Genomic DNA, 14,232 nt, shown 5'->3' with positions numbered 1-14,232 from the left:
GTAAATCAGAAAAAAAACAACCATGAAAAAATATTACTCTGAAAAACAGAAGAAAAATAAATTACTCAGAAAAACTGAAATAATTACTCAGAAAAACAAACCATAATTTTTTTTTTCAAGTGAATGCACTGGCTTCCGTACATTCTCAAAAATCCTCAGGCAGTAAAACAAGTCTTCATAACCAAACAGTGGGTCAAATGTTTACTCCTTTTGCACAAAATGAATTCAATTACCTTTTTTTCTGAAACCCATTAACGCTCTTCTCATTTCTGCTTTATACCACCTGCACAACACTGTATGTTCACGGCAAAACCAGATCATGGCCAATTTCATGCACTTTTACAGTTACCACTTTGAAAAATATAGAAATTCTTAGCCAAGTAGTGATTATTCATGATGCAGTCACAGCTGAAAGCATTTAGTCTCTTATCAAGAGATAATCAAGCAGACATAATGGGACAGATTCAGAGCGATGGTGGGAAAAGGTAGAATATGTAGAGGTAAAATGGAAGTAAAAATGTCACAATAAACAGCTACTTCAACAGTATAAGATTTTGACAAAACAACAGGTGAGATGTGTATCCTTGAACAATAACTGGACTATAAACACAGAATGTATACATTTTACATGTATACTGACATTGTGAAATCTTTTGATTATTTTCCATTTTATTGTGGCATCCATACAGGTTGCATATGCCTGTCAAAATATACGTATTTGGAGGTTTTTGTTAATGCAGTTTCAGGCCTTTGAAGTTAATAACTTTATATAGAGAAAGAGAATAGACCATATTGATGATAATTGGTGTTAAATGTAGTGCTATATTTCTTCTAAAATTGAAAACATTTTAAAAGATGAATCTTCATAATGATAGATCTCTGAGCTTACTTTAACAATTAACTAGCACCTATGGTTTTGCTCCACTGAGTAGTAACCATAATGATGGTGGTACATGTAGCATTTTCTCTGACAAAAGTGATCTTTAAAATAGGAGGACTGTGCACATGAAAAAACATTTTTATCAATACTGCAGTCTACCTCTCTTCTCCAGTATTGCATCGTCTACTTATTCTACATACAACTCTAGTGTCATCTAGTGGTCAAAAGCACACACATACATGAAACCTCTTTGAAACCTCTGAGCAAGACAAGACAGGCAGCGATCGATGGATCTCTACACTGCATGACCTTGCAGTGAAACCAATACAAAATCAAAGCAGCTGCTTTGCTTTGATCAAATTGTGCTCTAATAGAATCACAATGACAAAGCCCAATTTACATTTTTTATCAAGTATATCTCTCTTACTTACACAAATAGATGTTACAAAAATATAAACAGATAGCTGTCTGGAGGACAACCTGGAGGATATGGCAACAGCTGGACTCGTGACAAATAGCAACACACCACAAGAATTAAAATGATGGCCTTGTTGAACATACACTCACAGATGTACAGTGGCAAAAGTCTGCTGTGTGCTGTAAAGAAATATCGGCACTCTGGTCTGTGCTTTCCTTTTTGTATCAGACAATTAATCTGCATAAATATTGAACAGTTTTTGCTGTCACTTAAATCCATTGAATCAGAAATAATATAAGAAAATAGAAAAGTAAAATATATTATCAGGAATGCTGATCTATTGTCTCATAAAACACAACATGAAAGGGCGAGCAATGGTCAAATTTGATCAAATAAGGTTTATTTTTCCATATAGTCTCCCCTGAAGTCTACATACTTTTTCCATCAGTGTTGCAGCACTTGGATACCCTTGGTATAGAAGGTGATCGTCCTGATAGTCAAACAAACTATACTATTTCCATTGCATGCACTGCCTTTTAGTCAAACAATTATTTATGTATTTATTATTATTGTTATTATTATTATTATTATTGTTGTTGTTATTGTTGTTATTATTATTGTTGTTGTTGTTGTTGTTGTTGTTGTTATTATTATTATTATTATTATTATTATTATTATTATTATTATTATTATTATTATTATTATGTCACATTCTCTGAAATCCTCACTGTCAGTAAAACAAGTATTCATAACCAAACAGTGGATCAAATGTTAACTCCTTTTGCACAAAATGCATTCAATGGCCTTGTTTTCTGAAACCCATTAACTCTCTTCTCTATATAACCTGCACAACACTGTATATTCAAGGCAAAACCAGACCATGGCCAATTTCATGCACTTCTACAGTTACCACCTTGGAAAAATATAGACACTCTTAGTGGGCTATTCATGAATATTCATTATTCAGTTGCAGCTGAAAGGATTTAGTCTCATGACCAAACAGACATAATGGGACAGGTTCAGAGTGATTGTGGGAAAAAAGAGCAGTGGGAAAACGTAGAATATGAGGAAAAATGGAATTAAAAATGTCACATTAAACATCTGCTTCAACAATATGAATAATTTGACAAAACAACAGGTGAGATGTGTGTCCTTGAACAATAACTGGATTATAAACACAGAATGTATAAATTTTACATGTATACTGACATTGTGAAATCTATTTCTTATTGTACAACGCATTTTATTGTACAATCCATAGGTTGCATATGCCTGTCAAATGTCTATCAAATGAAGGTTTATCTGGAAGGAAACAAAAATGCAGTTAGTATGATGGAAGGTTGAATTTAATGCATGCCAAGTTGCTTTGGCATTACTCGTTCTTAGTCAGTCTAGGAACGTTTCAACTATCCCTCATATGCATTAATTCATTTGAGTGCATTTGCTTATAACCCCTTAACCAAAAATAATTACATCATCAGTGTCTTATCTATTTTATGCAATTGTTTATCATTGCAGGCATCTCCCTGCTAATTACAAGTGAAAAGTAGTTCACTAAATTAACCATTTCTGATTTGTAGGACCTGCATGTCAGCTAAGGAGATTTCACATAAGTAATGAACCAAATGGCTTCTGACTCATTTTATTTTTATGAAAAGAGTTAAGGTGAACTCTCCTTTTTTCAGTCTCTTTATTCAGCAAGACTAACCATTTCCATTACATGTCTATAACATCCCATTCAATGTTGCTCTTTAATTCAGGATACCCACTGAGCATGCCTCACAGGTTTATAGATTTTGTCTGGGATTTGAATATGGGTCCTCTTGCTCCCATGATCTTACAGCTAGATCAATAAGCTAGGAAACTTTCTAATCATTCCACATACACGTGTCGTTTTTTTAGTCAGGCCTACTTCCTCTTTCGAACGATAGGTGATGAGTTGATGGTGTAGAAAGAAACCTCGCTGACACAGGACTCGCACCGAACAAAAGGGGATTTTATTTGGTTACAAGTCAGGTATCAGACCAAGCGTCTGCAGCAGCTCGGGTGTTCTTGCCGAATCGCCGAACAATTCTGCCCGCATAAGAGCAGGGCCATGCTTTTAAAGGTTCTGTGACATCATCCTATACCTCACATTTGACCATTTTAGGTATTCTATCTTAATATAGAAGCCACCTGGTGAAGACCAAAGTCTCCCATTGCCGAGGTGCATCGTCCCTGAAAAACAAACCTAGTTACTAAACTATATATGTATACATTCTCTGTGCTGACCAGAGCCCAAACAAGGCAGTGTCCAGGCCTGACCTGTAGACTCTGTTGTGAACCTGTTGTAAACTGTCATAGGTGATACATCTAACCCCAAAATAACTCTCTCCTGAGAGATCTTCTGTTTGCTTATCAATACAATAAAATGTACATCTTTAAGACATTCAAGACAAAACTTAGCTGTGTTAATGTGTTCATCTAAGTAAATACACTTCGCAAGCAAACACAAAATATTTAACATTCAAATTGGACCTCATTTGTCCTTTCTCCTTTTATGAAGAGTCAAATTGAACTGTCCAACCATGTAATGTTCTTGTAAGAGATTTGAAACACACAGGTGACAGATCTATATGATGTACCTCTGCAAACGTGCAATTCCATGGATGAATGGTGCTGTGAAGCTCAGGACAGAATTGTAGGTGGCTAATAGTTGGTGTCTTAGGCCAGTTTGCAACACTGATGTGTGTAGGACATATCTGAGATAATGAACCCAGGAAATTTCACAGCCAATGCAAAAATCAAGGTCAGTGTTTTTTTTAATGTGAAACAGTCTAACTGCATGGTTGAAACAATGCTGTATAGGGCTCATCCACAATTTGAACCTGGGACCTCTCACAATCAAAGCAACAATGAGACCCCTGGACTAAAGACCACAAAACACAGGCATATTTCTATGTAAACTTTACAGTTTTTCAGTGAGAAATACCCTCCAAGAACAGATCACAGACCTATAGAATCTACCTCTGCAAACCTGCAAATCCACCTCAGTCACAAATAACTTATGGTGCTTTTCAACTACACAGGGTTTGTATTGTTTTCCATTACTACTAATGCAGTGCCCATGCAAAATCTGTTTTTGTGTGTCCCGCTCTGCGTTCCCAACTTTTTGTGCGCTACACACTCACCAGTATTAGGGTATATGAAAATATCATAAATAAAAAAAACACCGGTATTCGGTATGAACCTCTATACCGCCCAGCACTAAGCTACTGTTAAATTAGCAAAATAAATAACGCCAGGTTTGGTAGCTTGCATGTGTACGTTAGCTGGTCTGTGCTACACCGAGTCTACTGCTAACGTTATGTGAAAACAGAGTGGGCGCAAAACATACACACGCACCTGGACAAATGAATAGGAGCACAAGTACAACAATCAGCGGCATAGTGGGCACACAAAAGGCTTCACTCAATCAAGCTAACATTCGCATAAAAACAAAAGTCAAAAGCTAACTTAGTATACAATTCCTATAACTCAGGCGACACAACACACCTATTTAGACAGTCTTCTTTACAACGGCACTTCACCAGCTCCACTTTTAATTTAACTAACTAATTAACGTGCTTCTTTCAACTCTATACTAGACTAACCATAAATTAATATAAATTATGGACAAGTGCCTTTGTCCGAGTGCGCGTCGGCATAAATCTCCGTATAGACTACACTGAGGAATCACACTGTTGACGTCATGAACGGGATAACGTAAAATAAATGTTTTTTTATTTTTTTTAAATCTAAAAATGATGTAACGTAAAACCTGATAATGTTAAGCAACATATGTAGTTGTTTTTAAAACGACAATAGTGACAACATAACAATAAAAAATAATTTAAAAAGAAATTAAAAGTGTGTTGAAGTTAATAGTTAGCTAGCTCGCTAGCGATCTTTTTAGCTAGCAAGTAAGCCATTCGGTTCAACTCAATTAGAAAAAAACAGGATAAAACAGCAGATATGGTCTATAAAGCCACAAATTTTGCCCATGCAGTCTGCATTCTGTATTTTCGGATGTCAAATGGCTGACATTAGCCAGCAACCCATGGGCTGTACCTAATGCAAGCTAGCAATTTAGCCAATTTTTTGACAAAAACGTTGCATAGAACATATGACGCACTTCACTATCATCTTAAATCAACGTTACCTATGAATCTATGTTCCTCTTCTTTGTCAGTGCCATTCCCGAGTTGGTTTGCGCGCCAAAGTGCTGTGACTGACAGTTGAAGGCAGGCGAAGGCAAATTGATCTGCGTAGTTCATTCATACGGCTGTCTCGAATTAGCGACCTATCAGCCAATTAGAAATTGGTATTCACTGTTGTTACACTTTAAATATGCAATACCACCACAGTCACAAACAACTTGCATTAGTAAGGACGGAACTTATAGTTGAGATGTTGCAGGTGAGTGTGACGTCCTCACAGAAGAACGGGGCTGTACAGGGCTCGTCCGGGATTTGAACCCGGGACCTCTCGCACCCTAAGCGAAAATCATACCCCTAGACCAACGAGCCACGACCCTTGTGCTATATTCTATGTAGGTGTCGTGTAACAGATTTTATGTGAGAAATATTACCATATCACCAGATGAAGTTAAAAAGAAAAGGGAAATTGGGAAAAGACACTGTTGGACTATGTGTTATGTTCTGTCTGTGAAGGTTCTTGGTCATCCAGGTCATTGTCAGGAGTTTGCTGTAGACAACTCAGGTCATTGTCAGGAGTTTGTTGTAGACAACTGGACTTGCTGGAGTTAGGTTGAAGATGTTTTAACACTCATCCACGAGGCTTCTTCACTTCTGACTGTCTTGTGGATAAAAAAGAAAAAATCCAGGTATTTAGCCTCTGTAGGCTGGATACATGTAAAGAGAACGTTACATTGAACAGCGCAGGTGGTTCACACTCTGACCCACTTCCGGGTAGTTAGTTTCACCTGAGTCAAGTTGAGAATGACCGTCGTTGGGGTCACCTGAGAGACACCTCACAGAATAGGTGTAAAAAATATCCAGCTTCTGACCAGAGTGGTATGATGTTTTGTGCTACAGCCCAGACCACAATCCAGATTTAGGTTTTACTGAGAGACGTAGGGTTCTAACCCACCACTCCAGGGAAAGACTGTCACCTGAATGCAGGGCCTTCCTGACTGTATACACTTTAAAAACATTTCAACTGCACAGGTGTGCTCCCAGTGGTTCCATGGTGTAATGGTTAGCACTCTGGGCTCTGAATCCAGCAATCCGAGTTCAAATCTCGGTGGAACCTGACTTTGAACAATACCTAGTACTTACACTTGCCAAATTGATGAAGAATGGAATGAGGCACACTCTGCTAATGTGTGTTGGAGTTCACCTTTGTTTGTCAGTGGTTGAGTGTTGACCCCTAATGGAAAAGAGCTAAGGGCAGCATTGTAGGTGACTAATAGTTGGTGTCTTAGGCCACCTTCTCTGTTGTGTGATGGTTTTCTAGGTTAAAGAAAGAAGATGATTTCATTCCTCTTTCAAACCATATGTCCCCCTTGGCCAGAATGTGGACATTCTCGTCATCAAAAGAGTATCTTTTGTTCTTCAGATGCAAATGGGCAGCCCGGTCTGGACAAGTCGCGACCACCCGCCAAGTCAGGATGGCCGAGCGGTCCAAGGCGCTGCGTTCAGGTCGCAGTCTCCCATGGAGGCGTGGGTTCGAATCCCACTTCTGACAGGATATCTTTTGGGGCAGCCGGAATTTGACTCATAAGACAACAGTTGGGCGTTCAAATCCCTCCACACGTCAACAACTGGCATAGCCCATAGCAAACAACTCGCCCCCTATCGCACCCATTGCTCCCTTGTTGTACTCAGGTGGTGCCCACTGCTCCTTGGATTCCCTGCATTTGGTGTGCGTGCGCAAATGAAACGGCTCTTTAAGCGTGTGAGATAACAGCGTTGTCACATTAACTACATTTGGCAAAGACTGGACTGGTTGAAAGACTGTGTGTGAAAGGCCTTTCTGCAAGAATCGCACCGCAAGTCTAACGAAATAGGGAACTTCCAAACGAACTTCTCAAACGTTACAGTTGGACCACACCTGCAGAGGGCTCGTCGGGGATTTGAACCCGGGACCTCTCGCACCCAAAGCGAGAATCATACCCCTAGACCAACGAGCCTCTGAAAGTGAAAACATTCTATGTAGGTGTCCTGTTACAGATTTTATGTGAGAAATACTCATCAAGAATGGGTCACAGAGCTTTTGAGTCTACATCTGCAAACCCGCAATTCCACCTCAGTCACAAAGGACTTACATTGATGAGGATTTATGCTTGCTATAGTCCAGTGAATGTTTTGTGTGGGATTTTGAATGTGGGACCTCTTTCAGCCAAAGTGAGAATTATACCTCAAGACCAACAAAATGTACACATTTCTCCAGGGAAGCGTGTCTGCTAAGACCTAAGATTGCGATAAGAAGTGGACCACATTTTTGGATTCCTTTTCTTTTTATAAAGGTGAGTCAAGTTCTTCAAATCTCACTATTTCTCTGACGTCTTCACTTTTGATCATGGTTCATAGAGTTTGCCACTTTAAAATGCAATACAACCACAGTCACAACTTGCATTAGTAAGGACGGAATTTAGAGTTGAGATAGTGTCGTGAGGGGCTTGTCTTGACTGTGTGAGTCATTCAGTACATGTGGGAAGCTTTTTTTGAGATTTGAACCCAGGACCTTTCACTGCCATTGCAAAGCCAACGAAACCAACGTTGCAGGTGAGCTTCCTCACAGGAGAACCGGGCTGTACAGGGCTCGTCCGGAATTTGAACCCGGGACCTCTCGCACCCAAAGCGAGAATCATACCCCTAGACCAACGAGCCACGACTGTTGTGCTATATTCTATGTAGGTGTCGTGTAACTGATTTTATGTGAGAAATATTACAATATCACCAGATGAAGTTAAAAAGAAAAGGGAAATTGGGAAAAGACACTGTTGGACTATGTGTTATGTTCTGTCTGTGAAGGTTCTTGGTCATCCAGGTCATTGTCAGGAGTTTGCTGTAGACAACTCAGGTCATTGTCAGGAGTTTGTTGTAGACAACTAGACTTGCTGGAGTTAGGTTGAAGATGTTTTAACACTCATCCACGAGGCTTCTTCACTTCTGACTGTCTTGTGGATAAAAAAGAAAAAATCCAGGTATTTAGCCTCTGTAGGCTGGATACATGTAAAGAGAACGTTACACTGAACAGCGCAGGTGGTTCACACTCTGACCCACTTCCGGGTAGTTAGTTTCACCTGAGTCAAGTTGAGAATGACCGTCGTTGGGGTCACCTGAGAGACACCTCACAGAATAGGTGTAAAAAATATCCAGCTTCTGACCAGAGTGGTATGATGTTTTGTGCTACAGCCCAGACCACAATCCAGATTTAGGTTTTACTGAGAGACGTAGGGTTCTAACCCACCACTCCAGGGAAAGACTGTCACCTGAATGCAGGGCCTTCCTGACTGTATACACTTTAAAAACATTTCAACTGCACAGGTGTGCTCCCAGTGGTTCCATGGTGTAATGGTTAGCACTCTGGGCTCTGAATCCAGCAATCCGAGTTCAAATCTCGGTGGAACCTGACTTTGAACAATACCTAGTACTTACACTTGCCAAATTGATGAAGAATGGAATGAGGCACACTCTGCTAATGTGTGTTGGAGTTCACCTTTGTTTGTCAGTGGTTGAGTGTTGACCCCTAATGGAAAACAGCTAAGGGCAGCATTGTAGGTGACTAATAGTTGGTGTCTTAGGCCACCTTCTCTGTTGTGTGATGGTTTTCTAGGTTAAAGAAAGAAGATGATTTCATTCCTCTTTCAAACCATATGTCCCCCTTGGCCAGAATGTGGACATTCTCGTCATCAAAAGAGTATCTTTTGTTCTTCAGATGCAAATGGGCAGCCCGGTCTGGACAAGTCGCGACCACCCGCCAAGTCAGGATGGCCGAGCGGTCCAAGGCGCTGCGTTCAGGTCGCAGTCTCCCATGGAGGCGTGGGTTCGAATCCCACTTCTGACAGGATATCTTTTGGGGCAGCCGGAATTTGCCTCATAAGACAACAGTTGGGCGTTCAAATCCCTCCACACGTCAACAACTGGCATAGCCCATAGCAAACAACTCGCCCCCTATCGCACCCATTGCTCCCTTGTTGTACTCAGGTGGTGCCCACTGCTCCTTGGATTCCCTGCATTTGGTGTGCGTGCGCAAATGAAACGGCTCTCTAAGCGTGTGAGATAACAGCGTTGTCACATTAACTACATTTGGCAAAGACTGGACTGGTTGAAAGACTGTGTGTGAAAGGCCTTTCTGCAAGAATCGCACCGCAAGTCTAACGAAATAGGGAACTTCCAAACGAACTTCTCAAACGTTACAGTTGGACCACACCTGCAGAGGGCTCGTCTGGGATTTGAACCCGGGACCTCTCGCACCCAAAGCGAGAATCATACCCCTAGACCAACGAGCCTCTGAAAGAGAGAACATTCTATGTAGCTGTCCTGTTACAGATTTTATGTGAGAAATACTCATCAAGAATGGGTCACAGAGCTTTTGAGTCTACATCTGCAAACCCGCAATTCCACCTCAGTCACAAAGGACTTACATTGATGAGGATTTATGCTTGCTATAGTCCAGTGAATGTTTTGTGTGGGATTTTGAATGTGGGACCTCTTTCAGCCAAAGTGAGAATTATACCTCAAGACCAACAAAATGTACACATTTCTCCAGGGAAGCGTGTCTGCTAAGACCTAAGATTGCGATAAGAAGTGGACCACATTTTTGGATTCCTTTTCTTTTTATAAAGGTGAGTCAAGTTCTTCAAATCTCACTATTTCTCTGACGTCTTCACTTTTGATCATGGTTCATAGAGTTTGCCACTTTAAAATGCAATACAACCACAGTCACAACTTGCATTAGTAAGGACGGAATTTAGAGTTGAGATAGTGTCGTGAGGGGCTTGTCTTGACTGTGTGAGTCATTCAGTACATGTGGGAAGCTTTTTTTGAGATTTGAACCCAGGACCTTTCACTGCCATTGCAAAGCCAACGAAACCAACGTTGCAGGTGAGCTTCCTCACAGGAGAACCGGGCTGTACAGGGCTCGTCCGGGATTTGAACCCGGGACCTCTCGCACCCTAAGCGAGAATCATACCCCTAGACCAACGAGCCACGACTGTTGTGCTATATTCTATGTAGGTGTCGTGTAACTGATTTTATGTGAGAAATATTACAATATCACCAGATGAAGTTAAAAAGAAAAGGGAAATTGGGAAAAGACACTGTTGGACTATGTGTTATGTTCTGTCTGTGAAGGTTCTTGGTCATCCAGGTCATTGTCAGGAGTTTGCTGTAGACAACTCAGGTCATTGTCAGGAGTTTGTTGTAGACAACTAGACTTGCTGGAGTTAGGTTGAAGATGTTTTAACACTCATCCACGAGGCTTCTTCACTTCTGACTGTCTTGTGGATAAAAAAGAAAAAATCCAGGTATTTAGCCTCTGTAGGCTGGATACATGTAAAGAGAACGTTACATTGAACAGCGCAGGTGGTTCACACTCTGACCCACTTCCGGGTAGTTAGTTTCACCTGAGTCAAGTTGAGAATGACCGTCGTTGGGGTCACCTGAGAGACACCTCACAGAATAGGTGTAAAAAATATCCAGCTTCTGACCAGAGTGGTATGATGTTTTGTGCTACAGCCCAGACCACAATCCAGATTTAGGTTTTACTGAGAGACGTAGGGTTCTAACCCACCACTCCAGGGAAAGACTGTCACCTGAATGCAGGGCCTTCCTGACTGTATACACTTTAAAAACATTTCAACTGCACAGGTGTGCTCCCAGTGGTTCCATGGTGTAATGGTTAGCACTCTGGGCTCTGAATCCAGCAATCCGAGTTCAAATCTCGGTGGAACCTGACTTTGAACAATACCTAGTACTTACACTTGCCAAATTGATGAAGAATGGAATGAGGCACACTCTGCTAATGTGTGTTGGAGTTCACCTTTGTTTGTCAGTGGTTGAGTGTTGACCCCTAATGGAAAACAGCTAAGGGCAGCATTGTAGGTGACTAATAGTTGGTGTCTTAGGCCACCTTCTCTGTTGTGTGATGGTTTTCTAGGTTAAAGAAAGAAGATGATTTCATTCCTCTTTCAAACCATATGTCCCCCTTGGCCAGAATGTGGACATTCTCGTCATCAAAAGAGTATCTTTTGTTCTTCAGATGCAAATGGGCAGCCCGGTCTGGACAAGTCGCGACCACCCGCCAAGTCAGGATGGCCGAGCGGTCCAAGGCGCTGCGTTCAGGTCGCAGTCTCCCATGGAGGCGTGGGTTCGAATCCCACTTCTGACAGGATATCTTTTGGGGCAGCCGGAATTTGCCTCATAAGACAACAGTTGGGCGTTCAAATCCCTCCACACGTCAACAACTGGCATAGCCCATAGCAAACAACTCGCCCCCTATCGCACCCATTGCTCCCTTGTTGTACTCAGGTGGTGCCCACTGCTCCTTGGATTCCCTGCATTTGGTGTGCGTGCGCAAATGAAACGGCTCTTTAAGCGTGTGAGATAACAGCGTTGTCACATTAACTACATTTGGCAAAGACTGGACTGGTTGAAAGACTGTGTGTGAAAGGCCTTTCTGCAAGAATCGCACCGCAAGTCTAACGAAATAGGGAACTTCCAAACGAACTTCTCAAACGTTACAGTTGGACCACACCTGCAGAGGGCTCGTCTGGGATTTGAACCCGGGACCTCTCACACCCAAAGCGAGAATCATACCCCTAGACCAACGAGCCTCTGAAAGAGAGAACATTCTATGTAGCTGTCCTGTTACAGATTTTATGTGAGAAATACTCATCAAGAATGGGTCACAGAGCTTTTGAGTCTACATCTGCAAACCCGCAATTCCACCTCAGTCACAAAGGACTTACATTGATGAGGATTTATGCTTGCTATAGTCCAGTGAATGTTTTGTGTGGGATTTTGAATATGGGACCTCTTTCAGCCAAAGTGAGAATTATACCTCAAGACCAACAAAATGTACACATTTCTCCAGGGAAGCGTGTCTGCTAAGACCTAAGATTGCGATAAGAAGTGGACCACATTTTTGGATTCCTTTTCTTTTTATAAAGGTGAGTCAAGTTCTTCAAATCTCACTATTTCTCTGACGTCTTCACTTTTGATCATGGTTCATAGAGTTTGCCACTTTAAAATGCAATACAACCACAGTCACAACTTGCATTAGTAAGGACGGAATTTAGAGTTGAGATAGTGTCGTGAGGGGCTTGTCTTGACTGTGTGAGTCATTCAGTACATGTGGGAAGCTTTTTTTGAGATTTGAACCCAGGACCTTTCACTGCCATTGCAAAGCCAACGAAACCAACGTTGCAGGTGAGCTTCCTCACAGGAGAACCGGGCTGTACAGGGCTCATCCGGGATTTGAACCCGGGACCTCTCGCACCCTAAGCGAGAATCATACCCCTAGACCAACGAGCCACGACTGTTGTGCTATATTCTATGTAGGTGTCGTGTAACTGATTTTATGTGAGAAATATTACAATATCACCAGATGAAGTTAAAAAGAAAAGGGAAATTGGGAAAAGACACTGTTGGACTATGTGTTATGTTCTGTCTGTGAAGGTTCTTGGTCATCCAGGTCATTGTCAGGAGTTTGCTGTAGACAACTCAGGTCATTGTCAGGAGTTTGTTGTAGACAACTAGACTTGCTGGAGTTAGGTTGAAGATGTTTTAACACTCATCCACGAGGCTTCTTCACTTCTGACTGTCTTGTGGATAAAAAAGAAAAAATCCAGGTATTTAGCCTCTGTAGGCTGGATACATGTCAAGAGAACGTTACATTGAACAGCGCAGGTGGTTCACACTCTGACCCACTTCCGGGTAGTTAGTTTCACCTGAGTCAAGTTGAGAATGACCGTCGTTGGGGTCACCTGAGAGACACCTCACAGAATAGGTGTAAAAAATATCCAGCTTCTGACCAGAGTGGTATGATGTTTTGTGCTACAGCCCAGACCACAATCCAGATTTAGGTTTTACTGAGAGACGTAGGGTTCTAACCCACCACTCCAGGGAAAGACTGTCACCTGAATGCAGGGCCTTCCTGACTGTATACACTTTAAAAACATTTCAACTGCACAGGTGTGCTCCCAGTGGTTCCATGGTGTAATGGTTAGCACTCTGGGCTCTGAATCCAGCAATCCGAGTTCAAATCTCGGTGGAACCTGACTTTGAACAATACCTAGTACTTACACTTGCCAAATTGATGAAGAATGGAATGAGGCACACTCTGCTGATGTGTGTTGGAGTTCACCTTTGTTTGTCAGTGGTTGAGTGTTGACCCCTAATGGAAAAGAGCTAAGGGCAGCATTGTAGGTGACTAATAGTTGGTGTCTTAGGCCACCTTCTCTGTTGTGTGATGGTTTTCTAGGTTAAAGAAAGAAGATGATTTCATTCCTCTTTCAAACCATATGTCCCCCTTGGCCAGAATGTGGACATTCTCGTCATCAAAAGAGTATCTTTTGTTCTTCAGATGCAAATGGGCAGCCCGGTCTGGACAAGTCGCGACCACCCGCCAAGTCAGGATGGCCGAGCGGTCCAAGGCGCTGCGTTCAGGTCGCAGTCTCCCATGGAGGCGTGGGTTCGTATCCCACTTCTGACAGGATATCTTTTGGGGCAGCCGGAATTTGCCTCATAAGACAACAGTTGGGCGTTCAAATCCCTCCACACGTCAACAACTGGCATAGCCCATAGCAAACAACTCGCCCCCTATCGCACCCTTGTTGTACTCAGGTGGTGCCCACTACTCCTTGGATTCCCTGCATTTGGTGTGCGTGCGCAAATGAAACGGCTCTTTAAGCGTGTGAGATAACAGCGTTGTCACATTAACTACA

General features: G+C 41.9%; 15 non-coding genes across 15 annotated transcripts; 8 read left to right on the top strand and 7 right to left on the bottom strand.

The window, feature by feature from the left end:
- Window positions 1–5,773: 5,773 nt before the first annotated feature.
- On the bottom strand, window positions 5,774–5,845 carry trnap-agg (transfer RNA proline (anticodon AGG)). The gene has a single exon. It is a non-coding gene; the product is annotated as a tRNA-Pro (tRNA).
- Window positions 5,846–6,518: 673 nt separating this feature from the next.
- Window positions 6,519–6,590, top strand: trnaq-cug (transfer RNA glutamine (anticodon CUG)). Its single transcript has one exon. It is a non-coding gene; the product is annotated as a tRNA-Gln (tRNA).
- A 352-nt stretch (window positions 6,591–6,942) lies between these two features.
- On the top strand, window positions 6,943–7,025 carry trnal-cag (transfer RNA leucine (anticodon CAG)). Its single transcript has one exon. It is a non-coding gene; the product is annotated as a tRNA-Leu (tRNA).
- A 373-nt stretch (window positions 7,026–7,398) lies between these two features.
- trnap-ugg (transfer RNA proline (anticodon UGG)) lies at window positions 7,399–7,470 on the bottom strand. The gene has a single exon. It is a non-coding gene; the product is annotated as a tRNA-Pro (tRNA).
- A 628-nt stretch (window positions 7,471–8,098) lies between these two features.
- On the bottom strand, window positions 8,099–8,170 carry trnap-ugg (transfer RNA proline (anticodon UGG)). Its single transcript has one exon. It is a non-coding gene; the product is annotated as a tRNA-Pro (tRNA).
- Window positions 8,171–8,843: 673 nt separating this feature from the next.
- trnaq-cug (transfer RNA glutamine (anticodon CUG)) lies at window positions 8,844–8,915 on the top strand. Its single transcript has one exon. It is a non-coding gene; the product is annotated as a tRNA-Gln (tRNA).
- Window positions 8,916–9,267: 352 nt separating this feature from the next.
- trnal-cag (transfer RNA leucine (anticodon CAG)) lies at window positions 9,268–9,350 on the top strand. The gene has a single exon. It is a non-coding gene; the product is annotated as a tRNA-Leu (tRNA).
- A 373-nt stretch (window positions 9,351–9,723) lies between these two features.
- trnap-ugg (transfer RNA proline (anticodon UGG)) lies at window positions 9,724–9,795 on the bottom strand. The gene has a single exon. It is a non-coding gene; the product is annotated as a tRNA-Pro (tRNA).
- A 628-nt stretch (window positions 9,796–10,423) lies between these two features.
- On the bottom strand, window positions 10,424–10,495 carry trnap-agg (transfer RNA proline (anticodon AGG)). Its single transcript has one exon. It is a non-coding gene; the product is annotated as a tRNA-Pro (tRNA).
- A 673-nt stretch (window positions 10,496–11,168) lies between these two features.
- Window positions 11,169–11,240, top strand: trnaq-cug (transfer RNA glutamine (anticodon CUG)). The gene has a single exon. It is a non-coding gene; the product is annotated as a tRNA-Gln (tRNA).
- Window positions 11,241–11,592: 352 nt separating this feature from the next.
- On the top strand, window positions 11,593–11,675 carry trnal-cag (transfer RNA leucine (anticodon CAG)). Its single transcript has one exon. It is a non-coding gene; the product is annotated as a tRNA-Leu (tRNA).
- A 373-nt stretch (window positions 11,676–12,048) lies between these two features.
- Window positions 12,049–12,120, bottom strand: trnap-ugg (transfer RNA proline (anticodon UGG)). Its single transcript has one exon. It is a non-coding gene; the product is annotated as a tRNA-Pro (tRNA).
- Window positions 12,121–12,748: 628 nt separating this feature from the next.
- Window positions 12,749–12,820, bottom strand: trnap-agg (transfer RNA proline (anticodon AGG)). The gene has a single exon. It is a non-coding gene; the product is annotated as a tRNA-Pro (tRNA).
- A 673-nt stretch (window positions 12,821–13,493) lies between these two features.
- trnaq-cug (transfer RNA glutamine (anticodon CUG)) lies at window positions 13,494–13,565 on the top strand. The gene has a single exon. It is a non-coding gene; the product is annotated as a tRNA-Gln (tRNA).
- A 352-nt stretch (window positions 13,566–13,917) lies between these two features.
- Window positions 13,918–14,000, top strand: trnal-cag (transfer RNA leucine (anticodon CAG)). The gene has a single exon. It is a non-coding gene; the product is annotated as a tRNA-Leu (tRNA).
- Window positions 14,001–14,232: the final 232 nt, after the last annotated feature.

Source organism: Solea solea, chromosome 3, assembly GCF_958295425.1.
Source record: "Solea solea chromosome 3, fSolSol10.1, whole genome shotgun sequence".
NCBI classification, from domain to species: Eukaryota; Metazoa; Chordata; class Actinopteri; order Pleuronectiformes; family Soleidae; genus Solea; species Solea solea.
Note: the sequence above shows the minus strand (reverse complement) of the source record. Positions and strands in the feature narration are given on the sequence as shown.